The sequence below is a fragment of the Lynx canadensis genome, chromosome C2 (assembly GCF_007474595.2).
Source record: "Lynx canadensis isolate LIC74 chromosome C2, mLynCan4.pri.v2, whole genome shotgun sequence".
In the NCBI taxonomy this organism is placed as follows: domain Eukaryota; kingdom Metazoa; phylum Chordata; class Mammalia; order Carnivora; family Felidae; genus Lynx; species Lynx canadensis.
Window position 1 is genome coordinate 46,720,461 of NC_044311.2, and position 16,677 is coordinate 46,737,137.

General features: G+C 35.9%; 1 long non-coding RNA gene across 6 annotated transcripts in view; it reads right to left on the minus strand.

Annotated features, from left to right (window-relative positions):
- LOC115523473 overlaps nt 1-16,677 on the minus strand; it is a 108,663-nt gene that overhangs the window by 50,043 nt on the left and 41,943 nt on the right. For 4 of the 6 annotated variants that reach the window (XR_003971751.2, XR_003971749.2, XR_003971754.2 and 1 more), the window contains one exon: nt 12,209-15,907. The exons of the other annotated variants lie outside the window; for them this stretch is intronic. This is a non-coding gene — a long non-coding RNA (uncharacterized LOC115523473). Of the gene's footprint in view, nt 1-12,208; nt 15,908-16,677 lie in introns of those variants that run through there. 6 annotated transcript variants of the gene reach the window in all.

Here is a 16,677-nt window from a genome sequence, read left to right on the forward strand (position 1 = left end):
TAATTCTTATCCTCCACAGTACAAGTGAAGTACCAAAAAGGATAAAGTAGATAAATATTGTACAATGTTTTTAAAACTATACATGTACATCTAATATGAAAGCAATAGGGAATGGTGCTCAAGATATAATATGTAGAAGTAAAAAACTCTGACATAACAATTAAAGAGGTTTCTTACTTAACTTTGAAAGAATGCTAAAGTTTTTAATAGCAAAGAGGCATCTAGTAGAGAAAAAATCTTGTTTTCTTTTTTAGCATTAGTTTTGACTGTGAAATTAGTCAATCAATGCCTTTGATGTGTCAAGATACCACTGTTTAAAACATTAGATTGCTAAATATACTTTTAGATAAGAGGCATTTAGAGAAAAATTCTATTTGGCTGTATTACATAGATTCAGTGTCGATTTGCATGGTGAAAAATATTGAAATCCAAACCCTCAATGTGGTGGTTATTAGGAGGTGGGACCTTGAAAGGTAATTAAGTCATGAGGTAGAACCCGCATAAATGGAATTAGTGCTTTCCACTCTGTGAGGATACAATGAGAAGTCAGCTGTCTACAACCTGGAAATGAGCTCTCACCAGAACCTGATCATACTGGTGCCCTGATCTTAGACTTCCAGCTTCTAGAACTGTAAGCAGCCACCTAGTCTATGGCACTTATGTTATAGCAGCCTCAACTGCCTAAGACATCAGGATAGGTTATTTCCTTTTCATATAAAGAAAAACTATTTCTTCTTAAATTCACCTATCTTACTAAGTTCTTTTTATTATATCTTATATTTTCTCAGGTACTACTCTTTGAGTTTCTAGGTATATATTCAAACTTCCTGCAAATAATTTCATCTTCTCCTTTCCACTTTTAATGCCACTCTTCTCTTTTTTTCCCCACTCTTCTCTTTTCTAATTAAGTTGAACATTCTAACAGATCAATATTAAATTTATTGGTAATATTCACAGAGCTGCTTTCAGTATTTTACAGTTAAGCACAATCCATCTTTCTCAGAAATACATTTTTCCCATGTTAAGAAAGTGTTCATCTTTGTTAATTAAAATTTTGTACTAGGAAGAAAGTTGAATTCTAGCAAAAGCTTTTTTAGTTGCAATCTTTGATGACATAAAATGAAGAAAAAATGAACAGATTTCCAAATATTAGCCATCCTTGCATTGCTGAGATCAAATACAATTGACTGGAGTATAACTCAATTAATATGCCTCTGCATTCTATCTGGTATTAATTTATTTATCATTGCATTAATACATGTAAGAAGAACTACTTTGAAAATTTTTTCAGTATCTAACAGAATGTTAAAATTGACATTTTGACAAAGCACCAAGATAAAATGTAATGTGCTAGACATTCCTCCATTCCAAAGTAGGTGTTATGCCTCATGCAAGATTTACAATGAAAATATCCCTAAACTGGCAACACAATTCTTAAAGCTCTACACCTTTATTAAGAACTGAAATGTTTGAAATTTTATATTAAAGAGAAGGCTTTGTGAAAAGAAATTCTGAGAGTATTACCAACATGCTAGGAATCTCAATCCTGTAGTAGGGAAGATTTGGACAGTGTCTGATTCTCACCATGAGTATAATGGAGGTTTTGAAGGGACTACTTAGAAGCTTTATTCATGTCCCCCTAGATTTGTGGCTCATGCCTAAAAGAACTCAAGTGATCTTTGAATGAAGGCTGAAACTGGGAAGTTACTTTTTTCTCTGAAAGTAGGTCAAATGTAGGTTAACCATGGTGACTATACATATGGATCCCAAGTAGAAATGTGATTCTGGAATTATTTGTGATCCACCCCAAAGCGTTGCCTTTTAGGGTAAAAAATATCATCTGGAAAGGGATATGGGGTGTCCATCCAGAAGAAAATCCTCTGTGGTGAAGGTAGACCTGACAAAGGAAAGATACTGCCATGTCACCGGAGTTTTGGAAAAAGGCACTCCACAGAGAAATCTTCAGAAAACACACAAAAGTACCCAACATGTAAAAAAAAAGTTGGCTTTAAATACCTGCATTGTCCAAAATCATGATGATATCTGTCAAGCATGAGTTATCCTACTTGCCTTACCTCTTCTTTCATACTTTACTCTCCTCCCAACCCCACCCACTCTGATGGTGTTAGATTAAGAGATGCTAAATAGAACAAGAGGTTAAGTAAGAAGGAGGGAAAGACAATTGAGTGCCCTCTCTTCCTCCTGAAAGTAATCATCCCAAAGGAAACTCCGGCTGGAAGGGAAAGAAAAATCAACCTCAAAGTTTTGATCATTTTATAGGACTGGATATTTTAAAGGTTTGCGACATAAAGGAATGGTCAGAAAGAAATAGCACTTAGTTTCACTTGGTAATCCAGGGGGAGAGAAAGGATAATGCTCACTAAATCAGATTTAAAAGAATGGTGAGTCAAAATATGTTTGCTTTTATAATTACATGCCAGGACTTCTTCTGGTTCCATGTGCAGTCAAATATATTGTTTTTGTGAGATTTTTGTGTCCATGAAATGCCAGCTTCAAGAAAGTATTTATAAACTTAACTTCTTTCTTGGAGACTTAACAACTATTTTGATAAACACCTAAATCACCTTTGAGGTGGTCACAGGGGATAATCAGTTATTTAGTCTTCCTCTTTTCTTAGAAACCAGTTCTGGTATAAATCACTTTTTAAGAAGGTCTAGCAGCTTATGAGATCTGTAGATCTTATGAGATCTATATCTTTTTGGCCCCTCATTCTTCTTTAGCCTTGCTGCAATATCTTAACTTGGCTATTACTTGCCTTCCAAAGACCACATGAAAAGTATGGTGGCCAAGCAAAGTTAAGTATATGGTCCCTGCTACAGCAAGGGAGAACTTTACCTTGACAGAGCCTTAAAAGTGTCTCAGAGGGGAATGTCAAAGGAAATCTAAAGTTTTAGGGCCTCAGTTGGATCATTATCATTTGAATCTTGAAAGGTAAGAAAACAGCTGTAATCAGGCAAAGTTTATGATACAATGACTTTGGATTGGTGGACATAGCAAGTGAAGGTGAGAGAAGATTCTTTAAGGAAGTCTTGATGAGAAAGCTCAGGGTCTGATTAGTATACTATCTTAGTTGTTCCGTACTCTTGTCTAGGAGGGATAAGTTTTTGTGGAGGCAGTAGCTAAGTGTTTTTGTTTATTCTTAGTACTGTTTACATATGACTAGGAAAGTGTGTTCAATCACAGAATTTTTAGGATGTGTGCAGAAAAATATTTAGGCCCAGTATGGTCTGAACACAGAGCAAAGGACTTGTGTGGGTTCCAGTTGTCAAATTCAGTTCTGCAGATTCAGCTCCTACAAAAGAAGTCTCTTGGAGTTACAAGAAGTTCTGCATCTTCAGTGATTAAGAAAATTGAAAGAATGCACAGAAATGTGAGGTAGATTTGTCTGATTGGCTCCAGAGTGACCGAAGTCTCAGGATTCCTAGGATTCACAAATAGCTTTAGGAATAGCGTATGATGGCCTTAGAGACTTAACCTTTTGCTCACCTTAGAGTTTATCCTTCTTACAAAAGAGCATTTGACTGAGTTGCCTCTTGCTCCCATGGGGGGCATCTGTTAGGCAGAATTATTGCCAAGCTGTTCAGGAAGAGTTGCCCTACTCTCTTTCCAGCGTAGCCCACACAAAAGCGTAAAAACTCATGATAAAATGGAAAGCAAATTAAGATTAAGAAATATAATAGTCCATCTAAAATGTATGAAACCAACTTATAAAATTATTAAAGCCAAATTATAATTCTGTTTGCTGGAATAAAATAAAAACAAAAAAACTTTACATCAGAATGGAGCAGAAAGGTATTATCACTAAATCTATTATGTTAACTGCCACCTTGATATTTTGGTGAGACTAGGCCTATGGCACATGCCCCTCTTTCTGATCCAGGCAGCTGTGGTCAGGGAAGCCATGTTAATTTCACCTACAGTGCCAAAGTTGAAGGCAGGACACCTAATAAAGAACCAGTTGGGACCATATTCTACAGAAAGTTTCTGGGAAACTGAGCCCAGTCTTCTTGGTATCCATAGTTTTCAGAGGAATCTATGTATCTATTCTGGATAGTAAAAAAACTCCCTTTCTGGAAGTTTGCTGTAAAGTCTGAATGAAAAGATACCTAATTTATGTAAGACCCAGGTACTAAATTTTACTCAAAACCCTGCAAATTGATCCTACTGAATTGTTACCCTACATTCATAGCATTATTTAAACGATGTTAGTCAACATTAATCCACCATTCATTGTAAATATGATTTAAAGTAACTTAAAGGTGTAATTTTAACTGCAATTTAATACATGTCTGAAGCCATTTTTATCTTTTCCTTAATCATCTCACTCTGAATCAAAAGTATATTACAAAGACATACCTGGAATTTTGTCCATTTACCTAGCACCGGGTTTCATAATAGCAGTACTGCTGACATGTGGGTTGGATGATCATGTGTTATGGGGGCTGTCCTGTGCATTATAGGATGTTTAACAGCACAGTGGATGCCGTAGCAACTGCTCCCTCACCCCAAACCAGTTGTGACAACCAAAATTTGGTCCAGAGTTGCCAAACACACGGGGATGGTGGAGTGAGGGAAACACTCCCCGGAGAGAACCCCTGCTGTGGTGGAACATGAAGGCTTCCCAGTTTGCACATTCTGCACCACCTGCTATCTAATGCTAGGAAGCTCATTGATTATCTCTGATGACATCTAAGCTAATCGATTCTTAGTTTACCTTTACAGCATATTCCATAATCAAATACATATGGCAGGAAAGAAACAGGGGCTTGAAATGCCTCTAGGAGTATGCTTGTATTTGTTTTCTTCAATTAAAACGTGTTATTTTCCTGCTAGAGGATTTAGATCAATAGTTTCTTCCTCCCTTAGAGTCAGTTATGGGATCCGCATTCTAGTTCATGTCAGTTCCCGGTAGCAAGATCCTACCAAGTCCTATCTGTACAAAACCCTGTTTTCGATGACAAATTTCAGCAGTTTAATAAACTGTCTTACACAAAACAAACCATTTTGAACACAATAAAGGCATTATTTTTGAATTGGAATTTATCTTGGTTTCGGGAGAGGCTGTTATTGGAAAATCACGACTGCAGCTCACTCTAGACCAAACCGTTCGTCAGGAAGAGTCACGAATTTCCCATTTCCCATTCTCTGAGCACTTCTCTCACTCCCAGGGGAATGATTTATGCAGTGGCAGAGCGGGGCTGATTTTCCTCCTGCTTCACTTTCAAATTGCAGCGTGAATAACATTATCAGATCTTTATTGGAGGTTCATGAAAATTATACTTAGTTTCTTATTTCAGGAAGATCTTTCACTGAAATGTTTAGCTTTTTAAACAAATCCTGGCATGACTTCATATTTTCAGCTTGTTCAGTAGTACTTGTATACATGGAGAGGGAGAGGGGAGTTGGAGAGGAAACAGAAAGGTAGCAGCCAAAGATGTAGCCTTTTAATGGGCTAGATGCCTCTCAACTACCAAAAAACAAAATCTACAGCATAAACCCTTTGAGATATATTTCACATAAGTAAGTGCAGTGCAATGGAAAGAAAAGTAATTGTGGTAGGCCAGCAAGAAACCTGGCTTCACCCTCTTTTGGAAACATTTAGTGTTTCCTTGTTTTCTTTATTCATAAGTAAGGGTAAATAATTTTCATTAACTTATACAATAAGAATTTATTGAACACCTAGTATATGCCAAACATCATATTTTGTGCTTAGAACACAAAGATAAATGTGAAAGACTTCTATGTTGTCTACATTAATACTAATATATTAATATTAAAAAAGAACAATCTAATAAGCAAAATGTTATGTAAATAAAGCTTGGAAGACAAAATATAAATCAAAACATGAGAGTTTACCAATTAGTGATAATATTCTGTGTATATAAATTGTATGGGATTATACAAATTTATGTGCTTAATTTCCATATGTGAAACTTGCCAAACAAACATAAAACACAGGGAGATTTTAATGCTTTGGTTATTATAGTCTGTACAACATTAATTCAATAATATTTTAGAAATATTTATTAAATTTAAAATGATCATATCCTTGACATAACATTTTCACATCTAGTTATCCTTCAGAAATAAGTGTCAAAGTATGATAACATATGTACATTTCTATATTGTTTTTTAAGTACTCATTTATTTATTGAGAGAGAGAGAGAGAGAGAGAGAGAGAGAGCACACAAGCAGGGGCGTGGCAGAGAGAGAGGGAGAAAAAGAGAATCCCAAACAGGCTCCACACCGTCACCATGGAGTCTGATGTGGGGCTCAAACTCAGGAATCATGAGATCATAACCTGAGCTATCAGATGCTCAATGAACTGAGTCATCCAGACACCTCCATTTCTATATTGTTTTGATAGCTAAGAACTCAAATTTTCATCAGTAGAGAAGCACTATGATAGACCCATTTAATGGAATAACATGAAGCCATTAAACATAATGAGATAGACTTAAACTTAGCAGCATGAAATAATGTTCACAATACACTGATAAATGAAAAATGTCAAATTTGAGAGCAGTCTGTATTGTCTGATATCTTTCTGTAAAAATAGAATAAAACACTATTAGTAATATGTATAGAAAAAAATCTGAAGGACTGGATAGCCAGAAACTAATGGGGGAATATGGAGGACTTTTATTCACTTTATTCATTTCCTTAGCATTTGGATTTTAACTTTTGCTTACTTTTATAATTATAAAAATATGGCAATATAAATTTCTATGTCACTAATATTGTCTTCATAGGATTTGACATTAAAAAAAGTATAGGTCAATTTTCTTCTGTTTTTATACCAGTGAGAACTTTTAAGCTGAGTAGCACTAACATTCTTAAACATTGCCATCCCAAGTTGTTCCTTAGTTTTTAATTAGTCATTCCTTGGAGAAAACATGAGCTGCCAATGAGTAAACAAAAATGATTTAAGAACTCACATCATAAGATTTACACTTGTGGAGTATTTGACATCTTTCCCTCCCAATTTACCAGGAGTTTAACATTTTTCAGGTTCATTTTTAAATAACTGTTTTTATGTATAATTGCATTGTAAATAACTCTGATGAATTATTGGAAAATTTTCCTTGGCCTCTTTTGTGTTTTTTTTTTTCCCATGGAATTTTATCTCTTTGACTTAATTAGGTTGGAAAAAGAAATGTAAGTTAGTTAACTGTGCTTAACCCACGAAAACCTCGTCTAGTTGGGTAGTTGCTATATGAGTTACAGGATATGAGATATTATCATGTCAAAATGTCCTGAAACTGAGCAAGCTGTATATATAGGCCAAACAACTAGTTCAGAAATCTTTAAAAAATCTTTATATGTCATTAAAATGTCAGCCAAGGTATATTTCCATATAGAATACATGATAACATCAACATTTCCTTAGCCTTTATTGCATATTTTGTTTATTTCATATTAATACATGATACAGGCTTCAGGAAACTTGGCTAAAGTTGACTAAGGACAACACTCTTTCACTACAGAGAGTTACATGTAAAATTTCCTTATGAATGTAGTAATCTGATGCATTGTATTCCAGTCTAAAGACCATACAGAGGGAAAAAATGCATGAAAGGCACTTTTTGACAAACTACAACAAATCTAAATTATGCAAGGTAAATTGAACAAATTGTATAGTACTTTGTGATGCTCTTTACAAGCTCATTACATTATCGTCTTTAGTATCAGTCATGTTATCTTGCCATTCTTTAGCCAATTAGGTATAGAAGAGTAGAACTTAAATGTTATAGAGTAAATAATAGAATGTAGTCATTAGTCATTGGAATGAAATATTTATACACTTGTCTATGTAAGGAACATCACCAGTTGTACCTTTACGGTGACTCAGGGTCAAATCCAAATATATGTGCCAGTGCCATTATGTGCATTGCTAGATATTTAGATAAAGGCAAAGTTGAATTTTAGTAAAATTCTACTTTTTGAATAAAGCAATCATACTTAAACTCTTAAATGCATTGTTATTTTTCAGTGGTCACTTTTCAGTCCATTCAGTTGTCACTTTTCAGTCCCTACATTATAGCCCAAAGGTCCTATTGGAACTCATTGGTAGCATAAATGTAGCTTTACCAAACCTGGTATTTGGCCAAACAGAACAGGTTCCTAGCCTGTACTTGGAATTTAAAAATCGGTGGTAGCTATAAATAAATAAATAAATAAATAAATAAATAAATAAATAAATAAAGTAAGTAAGTAAGTAAGTAAGACATTCCATTAGAGAGTAGAGCATGTAAAAAGATTTGGAATGAAGAGAAAAAGATTCAGAATGGATTGAACTCAGAATTCTTTATCTTTAATTGATTACCCTAACATATCTCCATAGGGCAAAATCAGATTACAAATTTATATTTTCATTTTGTATTTCTTGAAATCATAAGGCTCTTAGTATTATTATTTTCTCGTCACTTGAGCTATTATTACAGCTATTTTTTGGAAGCCAGTAGCAAAATAACATATTGTTAATTATTACACACATTTGCTCTATGTGCAAGTCTTTTTAAAATTAGTTTATGAATTTATCCATTGATGAATGTTTTGTATTTCTAATATGAAACTGGGTTTATTCATAATTATAAGTTGAATAGCTATAAATGCTGAAAACTCATGTTTACATAGTAAGTAGATGGGAATTGTGGCAGCATTGACATATAATTGAACTAATTTAATCTCAGTTATATGGCAGAAAACATTGTCATCAATATTTATTTTTAATGTTAAGCTAAATGCCAAGTAGATCCTGCTTCAATTTAATTAAGAGCAATTTAGATACTATCTGATTTCTGAAACGATCAGTTACCCAGTCATTAAATACTCATTTGGCCAACACCATCATCAGTCTTCCCATGGCCACTTTGTTTGACATGGAGAAGGTTACACTTTTGGCCAAAGCCCCTTAGTAAGGTCACTGTTAGAGGAGACATAGAATTTGTCTTTTATTATTTGGGAAAGGGTGATTATGAAAAGAGAGGTAACACTGAGAACCAGCATATGCCAGATGGATTCACTTTAGGCATAAGCATTTTTTAAAATCTCAGATATTCTATAAAAGATCAATTTTAGGAAGCTGAGAATTGGAAATTAACTACTTTAAAGCCACCCACCTCCAAATATCATTAAGAAAGCCTTCATGCATTCTCCCTCTGAGCCTAAGGGTGTTCTGGTTTGAAGGGTACAGTCATTTTAATGTTCTGGATTAAGGTCAAGATTTCATGTACAGTTCCCTTCCTCACACGAGTCCAAGGGCTTGTCACCTGCCCCAGTTTCCTACCACACAGCCACAGCACCCATTCACTTACCATTCTTGTTTTCTGTACTTTGTATATTGTTAGCACCTGAGGATCTTACTTTCTTCCCCGTGTGTTCAACTACACATTTGAAAAAATTTTCATTATAGTTTGCTAGCATTCCTGTATTGGGAAAATTCTTAAGTTATCTTAGTGTACCATTCCATTTTACTAAAAAGTTTGTGGGGCACCTGAGTGGCTCAGTCAGTTAAGCACCCAACTTCAGCTCAAGTAGTTCATGGGTTCAAGCCCCACATAAGACTCTGTGCTGACAGCTCAAGAGTCTAGAGCCTGCTTTTGGATTCTGTGTCTCTCTCTCTCTTTGCCCCTCCCTGCTTGTGCTCTGTCTCTCAAAAATAAATAAATGTCAAAAGGTTTTTTTTTTAAGTTTGTTTAATCTAGAAACCAAATTTTTCAGAAATCTCTGTATGGGAGGGGCTTATGGGTACAGTCTGGCTGGAATGGAGAAAGTGGTCTTTACTGTGTAGTGTGCACACTGTGATTTTTTTCTTTAGGCTGTATATTATACATCAATACATATAGAAAATTTTCATGGTGCTATTCATGCTTCCATAATATTTAGAAACTATAAGAATATCAAGGCAGGGGTAGGAATGGGGGGAGGTAAATGAAGGTAAAAACACCCTACCTAAGACATTCCATGATACCTCCACTCACTATAAAATGCCAAAAAATAAAGCTAACACTTTAATAGCTACACCAAGAATTATACAGTGAATGTGTTATCTAGAGAGGCATTTAGTAAACACTATTTGATATGGATGAATTATAAATACTATGAGTTGTTGGAAAAGAGCATGTGCAAGACAACTGATGAATAAGTTTGCTCAGTACTAAATAATGTAATAAGAATTTGCATAGCTTTATAGTGTGTATCCTTTGAGTGCAAGACAAAAGCCTTTTTAAAAATTTGTTTATTATATACCATTTATCAAAAAAAAACAGGTGTATGGGATTGCTTAATACTGTATCCATATAGCTATTTTCAAATTACTTGATAGGGTTTTTAAAGAAGATATTCAAATAAATAAGTACACAAATAGGAAAACAAAACAAAATAAAATAAAACATAGTAAACTAACTGGAGGGAAACATCATGATTAAACTTGTTCAGTCAGAAAATTTAATCCAGCTAATTTTGCCAATGTAGGGGATATAACCAAAGTTTGGGATGGTGTTAGAAGATGGCAGAGAAAGAGATAAGCCTTTGGGCTGCCCTCTGTACTTACCTGTTAACCACAGGGGTTCTGGGATTACCCTACTCTCTCTTTGATGTGGAATTCTGGAATTCTCAAGGATAATGAAAGGATTCCTAGAACTATGTCGATGGGCAGTGAGCAGGATTTTCATTGCTCCCTGAAGCACTCTATGATTTTCATCAACTTTACCTAAGAATAAGCCCTATTTTCAAAGATCTTTTTGTGTTGTAAAGTGTGGTTGTATTTATTTTATTTATGGTTTTTGTTCACAAGCACTACGATTTCAGGGATTTGTTACTGCCCATTTTAGCTTGGCGATAATTCTTTATGAAACAAACCTTCCTTATTGAACAAACTTCTTGACCATTCTTTGTGATATGCCCACCTTGAAATCACACAGCCCCTTCTGGGTCATGATCTAGATCCTCAGGATCTCGGAATTCCATGTCCAGTGGTCCTGACTTTTCTTCCAGGCTTTATCCCATCAAAGGCAGACTGAACCATTATGTGTAATCCCTAGACCCAAGGCGGTAGAGTTGAATAGGGAGTCCACATGTACAGGACAAAGTGGGATGGTATTTGGGGTGTGATACAAAGAAAAGCGGGACAGGCTTCAGGCCAAGTGCTGGCTCCCTCTCTCCCTGCTGTGCTCTGGTACGGGACTCCCATACCAGAAAAAAATCCAAGTTTCCTGAATTGAACCTGGCCTTCCAGGTCATTACGAAGACGTATTTGTCAAGTGGAAGGAGGATACCTATTTTATTTGATAATTTATTAGGTTGAATTGTTACCTTTAAATATTTAGATATATAGTATTAGAACCTGCTATTGGTGGTGGTTTGTTGTTTTTACTTTTTTCTTTGGCCTGGGTCCTACATTAGATAAAGCTAGGCTACAGACATCCCTCACAGCCACAGCAGCCAGAGCCTCCTGATGAATCAGGACATTCATATGCATTCACAAATAACCAAGTGCAAAGCAGCGTTTTCCACATGAATATTTACAGTGCAAAGTCAATCTATGGTGGAAAAATGTCTCGGCCTGCTTACCTTCTACCCCCAAAGCAGAACTTAAGACTAAAGCTTTTGTGACACTGAATTATTTCAGACTGTGACCTCAAAAAGTAGAGAACTGAAAAAAATGACACAGAAATGAAGGGAAAGGCAATCTAAAGCTGTAGTGATGAGCTGGTTTTCTGTGGGCTCGGTTCCGCTCAGTCCTGCAAGCTACTGGGTAAAGTGTGTCTCAGAACCATCCATCCAAGGAACATTACAGAGGAGTATTAGTTTACTGGCTCACAGCCCTCCAGTATATTAACTCCTTTGCTCTTTCAGATTGGTGTGTGTTAGTATGACTGAGCAGTTTCTGCCGCCTGGAGAAGTCCCACTTGGTGGAAGCAGAGAAGGTTAGGGGAAGAAAGTAAAGACATGCCCTGTTATGGAATGAGGTCCTGTCAGGTTGTGTCTGTAGGCAGCTGACTGCATAGAAATGGCTAGAGTAACAAGGTAGGGTGAGAGGAAATGAGGTAGGTGTAAGAGATTTCTGATAGCCTTCCTTCAGGGCGGAACTAGGGAGAATAGCGATTATGTTTAAACTGTGTTCCATAGAATGGGCAGACAATAGCAGTTGGAAATGGAGAATATAGTCATTTCCTAGGGCTGCTGTAATAAAACACCACACGTTGGGTAGCTTAAAACACCAAAAATGTATTCTCTCATATTTCTGGAAGCTGGAAGTCCACAATCAAAGTGTCTATAGGGTTGGTTTTTTCTAAGGGTTTTTTCATGAGGGAGAATCTGCTCCATGTCTCTCACCTGGCTTTTGGTGATGGTTGGCAGTCATTATAGATACATCACTTCTCCCTGTGTGTTTGAACCTTCTTATGGCCATTGTCTTATGAGTAAGCGCACAAGCGCACTGTATTAGTGGCCCACCTACCCTAACTAATCACATCTACATTAACCTTATTTCACAATAAGGTCACATTCTGAGATACTGGGGGTTATAACTTCAACGTATCTTTTGGGGGGAACACAATTCAATCCATAAGAAAGGAAGATCATTGTAGGCTGAAGCAATTTAGGAAAATTATGTAGGAGCTTAAAACTATTCAGGAAAATTCAGTAAAATGCTATTACTGGAACTTAAGTGAGACAGTGGAAATAGAGAAGTTAAACAAAGCATGGATCAGACCATTACAGTTTGGAATGCACCAGTGAGGACACTGGGCTTGGTCCAACAGGGAGCCCTCGAAACCCTGTTTGCAAAGGATAGTGCGGTCTGTGTTCACTTCTGCAGGCTCAGGTATTAGGGATAGGGACTGGAGAAGATTCAATGAATATTCCTTTTTATTTTGCATGTTTTTAAAAAATAAAGTTCTTTCTTCAGCACTCTTTGTAACATTTTTTAAGTTCTAGAGTATATTGACAATGGTATTAACATTTAAAAACAAACTCCTGAATACTTCTGCTTCAGAATCCTAGATCCCCTTTCATAAAATAATGTTACAAAAGATCACTACTGCTTCCACATGTTTCTGTTTCTTAACATCAAGGTCAGCAATGCAAAGAAACAATAATGACATGACAAATTTGAATTGTAATGTAAATGTAGCATATTAGTAGTACTAGTATATTACATTAGTATTAAAGCATTATTTTCACATTTAGAACTATTAGAATTTTTAAAATTATGTGCTTTATAATCTCAGAGCAAAGGCACTGAAAAAAAAAAAAAGCAACTAAGAAATATCCACAGAACATGTTGTTACTCCAAATTAATTCCAGTGGGTTAGACATGTGGTGACTGATTCCAAGTGCCTTGAGTATCTATAGAGTGATAGTTTGTGCTCACAACTCGCAGGAACCTGAAGTCTATGAGTTGAAAGACAGGAAAACACAATCAAACTTGGCTCCTTTGGTATCTTGGAGACAACGTGACTCTATGAGCTCGCCTCTCTTAGGCTTTCTGAAGTCAGTCTACGTGGTTGGAAACGGGAATGCCTACTCTTTATGCAGGTTCTGGCTTACAAGTACTAAACAATGAAAGCAAAGAAAGGGACTTGGTGTTCAAAGGGCTAATCCACATGTGAGCTTGGCTTGCACAATAAGAAGGGAGCCATTTCCATATCATCACAGGACCAAGAACAGCCAGGCTTTGACAGGGCATCGAAAATGTCCGGCCTCTTGCTGGTACCCATTCTACTCTTGTCACAGACATTGAAGCAAGTGGGCTTGGATAAATACAAAACTGGGCCTCACGTGGTGCTCCTCCATTACACACATGTCAATATGTGGAGATTTCCGCCTGAGAGGAAACCATGGAAAATGGAAATTCAACATATGGTCAATGAGGGCTGCAAAAATCATGGAGAGGAACAGTTGCACCCCTGAGGCTTTCAGCGGCACTCCTCCGTAATTGCTTAATTGAAATTTTATTCCTTTCATTCAGCCTCGCAGCAGGAGTGAATCTACAATTACAAAGCAAGTTTTGATATTTCATTCCTGCCCTTTATACCAATGGGTGAAGAACGGGCATTAATTAAGGGATCGCTACAAAACAAATTGCTCTGGAAGGGAAGAAAAGGGAGAGATGTGAAAGTGTGTATGAATGTAATTAAAAGAGGGGAATGCAGAAGCAACATAGAAAATTTTTGTTTTTTTGTTTTTTTCTTCTGTATTGGTAACAGCAACATAGGAAAATAATTTTACTGAAAATTTGTGGGTAGATTAAAAGGACATTAATTATAGTGAAAAAATGTTTTTTAATCTGTCATAGTTCAAACTTTACAGGCCAAGTGACTTGAACAATTCAGGTCACTCCTCAGACCCTCAGATACGGTACAATGTGGGTAATAACTGCAAATTGTTATACTTTACAGGGAAAGTATGAGAATAAAGTGAGATACTACAGGGAAAAGCATACTGCAAATTGTAAAGCTCCTGTGCTCAGGAAATTGCATGATTGATTCAGAGAAAGATTTAACCATTCGTTTATTTTCTAATAGTGTGAGGGAGGGAAGTAGGAGCTGAGAAGCAATCAGCATACTCCTTATTAGTACTCTAACAGAGTTTAACTTTCCAAAACTAATATGTGAAAGAGAAACTCAGTCCTTCTGCCACCAGTAATTAGCCACAGGAATTATAATGGGATTGAAACTTTAAGGTGCTTCTGGAACTTATTTAGATATGTCCTCAGTATGAGTAACTGGAAATAGGGTTGAATTGGCAGTGTCTTGTGCCAAATCTCTGGATCTTAAACTATTAAGAATATAAAATTATTGTTTTTATTTGTGAATAATCTAATGAGATTAGTGTGCAGCTCTCATTAGTCTCCAAATGTTCAAAGGCAACATCTGCAAGTAGTTCTGTGAGTCACGTTGGAGTTTAAACAATTTTCCCAGTTCCACTAAAAACAAGTAAGCTCTTAGGGAATGGAAAAAAGGAAAAGTAGATTTAGATGAACAATAACTGATAGGGCCAACTAGGAGAAAATAGACTCAGGCAACATAAGTCTCTTTTTTTTATCATTATAAATATATCCATGGTTTGAAGACCTTAAGAAGCAAATAAATATAAAATAATAATCAAAGATCACATTGTTCACATTTCTATCCATGGCAGAGCCAACTGGATCCCTACATGATATCCATTCTTGCTTTCTGCTTTAAGAGCAAACAACGAGTATTATTTGGAGCAGTGATATGCCCAACAAAAATATTTTATTTCCCACTCTTCCATATATGCTAAAGGTTTCAACATGACTAAACCCTGACTAATGAGTTAGAAGTTGAAAGTTTTGGGAAGAGACTCCTAGTATGGTCAGTTCCTTAAGGGATAATATTTCCCTTTGGCTTTATTTTCTCTTCCCCTTTTTTGCTGTCTGGTAATGGATGGGGAAGCTGGGGCCACAGCAGCTGTTTTGAACAATGATTGCCTTCAGGGTAGAATTTAACCAACACTGGGTTAAGTTCAGTTTTATTTTGGGTTAAAGAAAAAAAATATGACTTTTAAAATCTTTTCACACATTTTTCTCATACAGACCACCTAATCTTAACTGATGCGCAACAACTACAATATAAGTTCCTTGGAAGCAGAGGCCTTTTTCATTTTGTTCAGAGCCCAGCACACAGGCACGCCCACAGAGGTTCAAAAATATCTGTTGAATCTGAATGTCTAATACTGACTTTTTCCCTTTTATATTTTCTTGAATAATTCCTTTCTACCTCTCCTCTTTTCTACTTTTTATACCATAATTTCCTAAAATATTTCCTCCATTGCCTTTTTGCTTCCTCTTCCATCAGTCTTTGTTCCTCATATTTACCGTTGTAGTTCACGTGTTTCTTCTTGTTTAGATGAAAGTCTGTCCCAATGAAAAAGGAACAAAATATAAATCCAAAAGAAATGATGATTCTTCTTTCAAATTTGGTTTAAATAGAAACCAGCATGGTGGGCTACTTTGTATTTTTTTTTTTTAATTTAAATACAAGTTAGTTAACATACAATGTCATCTTGGCTTTAGGAGTAGAACCCAGTGATTCATTTCTTACATATGACACCCAGTGCTCATCCCAAGTGTCCTCCTTAGTGCTCATCACCCATTTAACCCATCCCCCCTCCCACTTCCCCTCCAGCAACCCTCAGTTTGTTCTCTATTGTTAAGAGTCTCTCATGGCTTGCCTCTCTTTTATGTTTTTATCTTATCTTTCCTTCCCTTCCCCTAAGTTTATCTGTTGTGTTTCTTAAATTCCACATATAAGTGAAATTATGTGATATTTGTCTTTCTCTGACTTATTTCACTATAATATTTCCCTTTGGCTTTATTTTCTCTTCCCCTTTTTTGCTGTCTGGTAATGGATGGGGAAGCTGGGGCCACAGCAGCTGTTTTAAACAATGATTGCCTTCAGGGTAGAATTTAACCAACACTGGGTTAAGTTCAGTTTTATTTTGGGTTAAAGAAAAAAAAATATTATAATATTTTATAATTTATATTTTATATTTTTTATAATTTTATATTTTATTATAATACACTCTAGTCTATCCACATTGTTGCAAATGGCAAGGTTTCATTTTTCTGAAATAAAAGCAAAAATGAACTATTGGGACCTCATTAAAATAAAAATCTTCTGCACA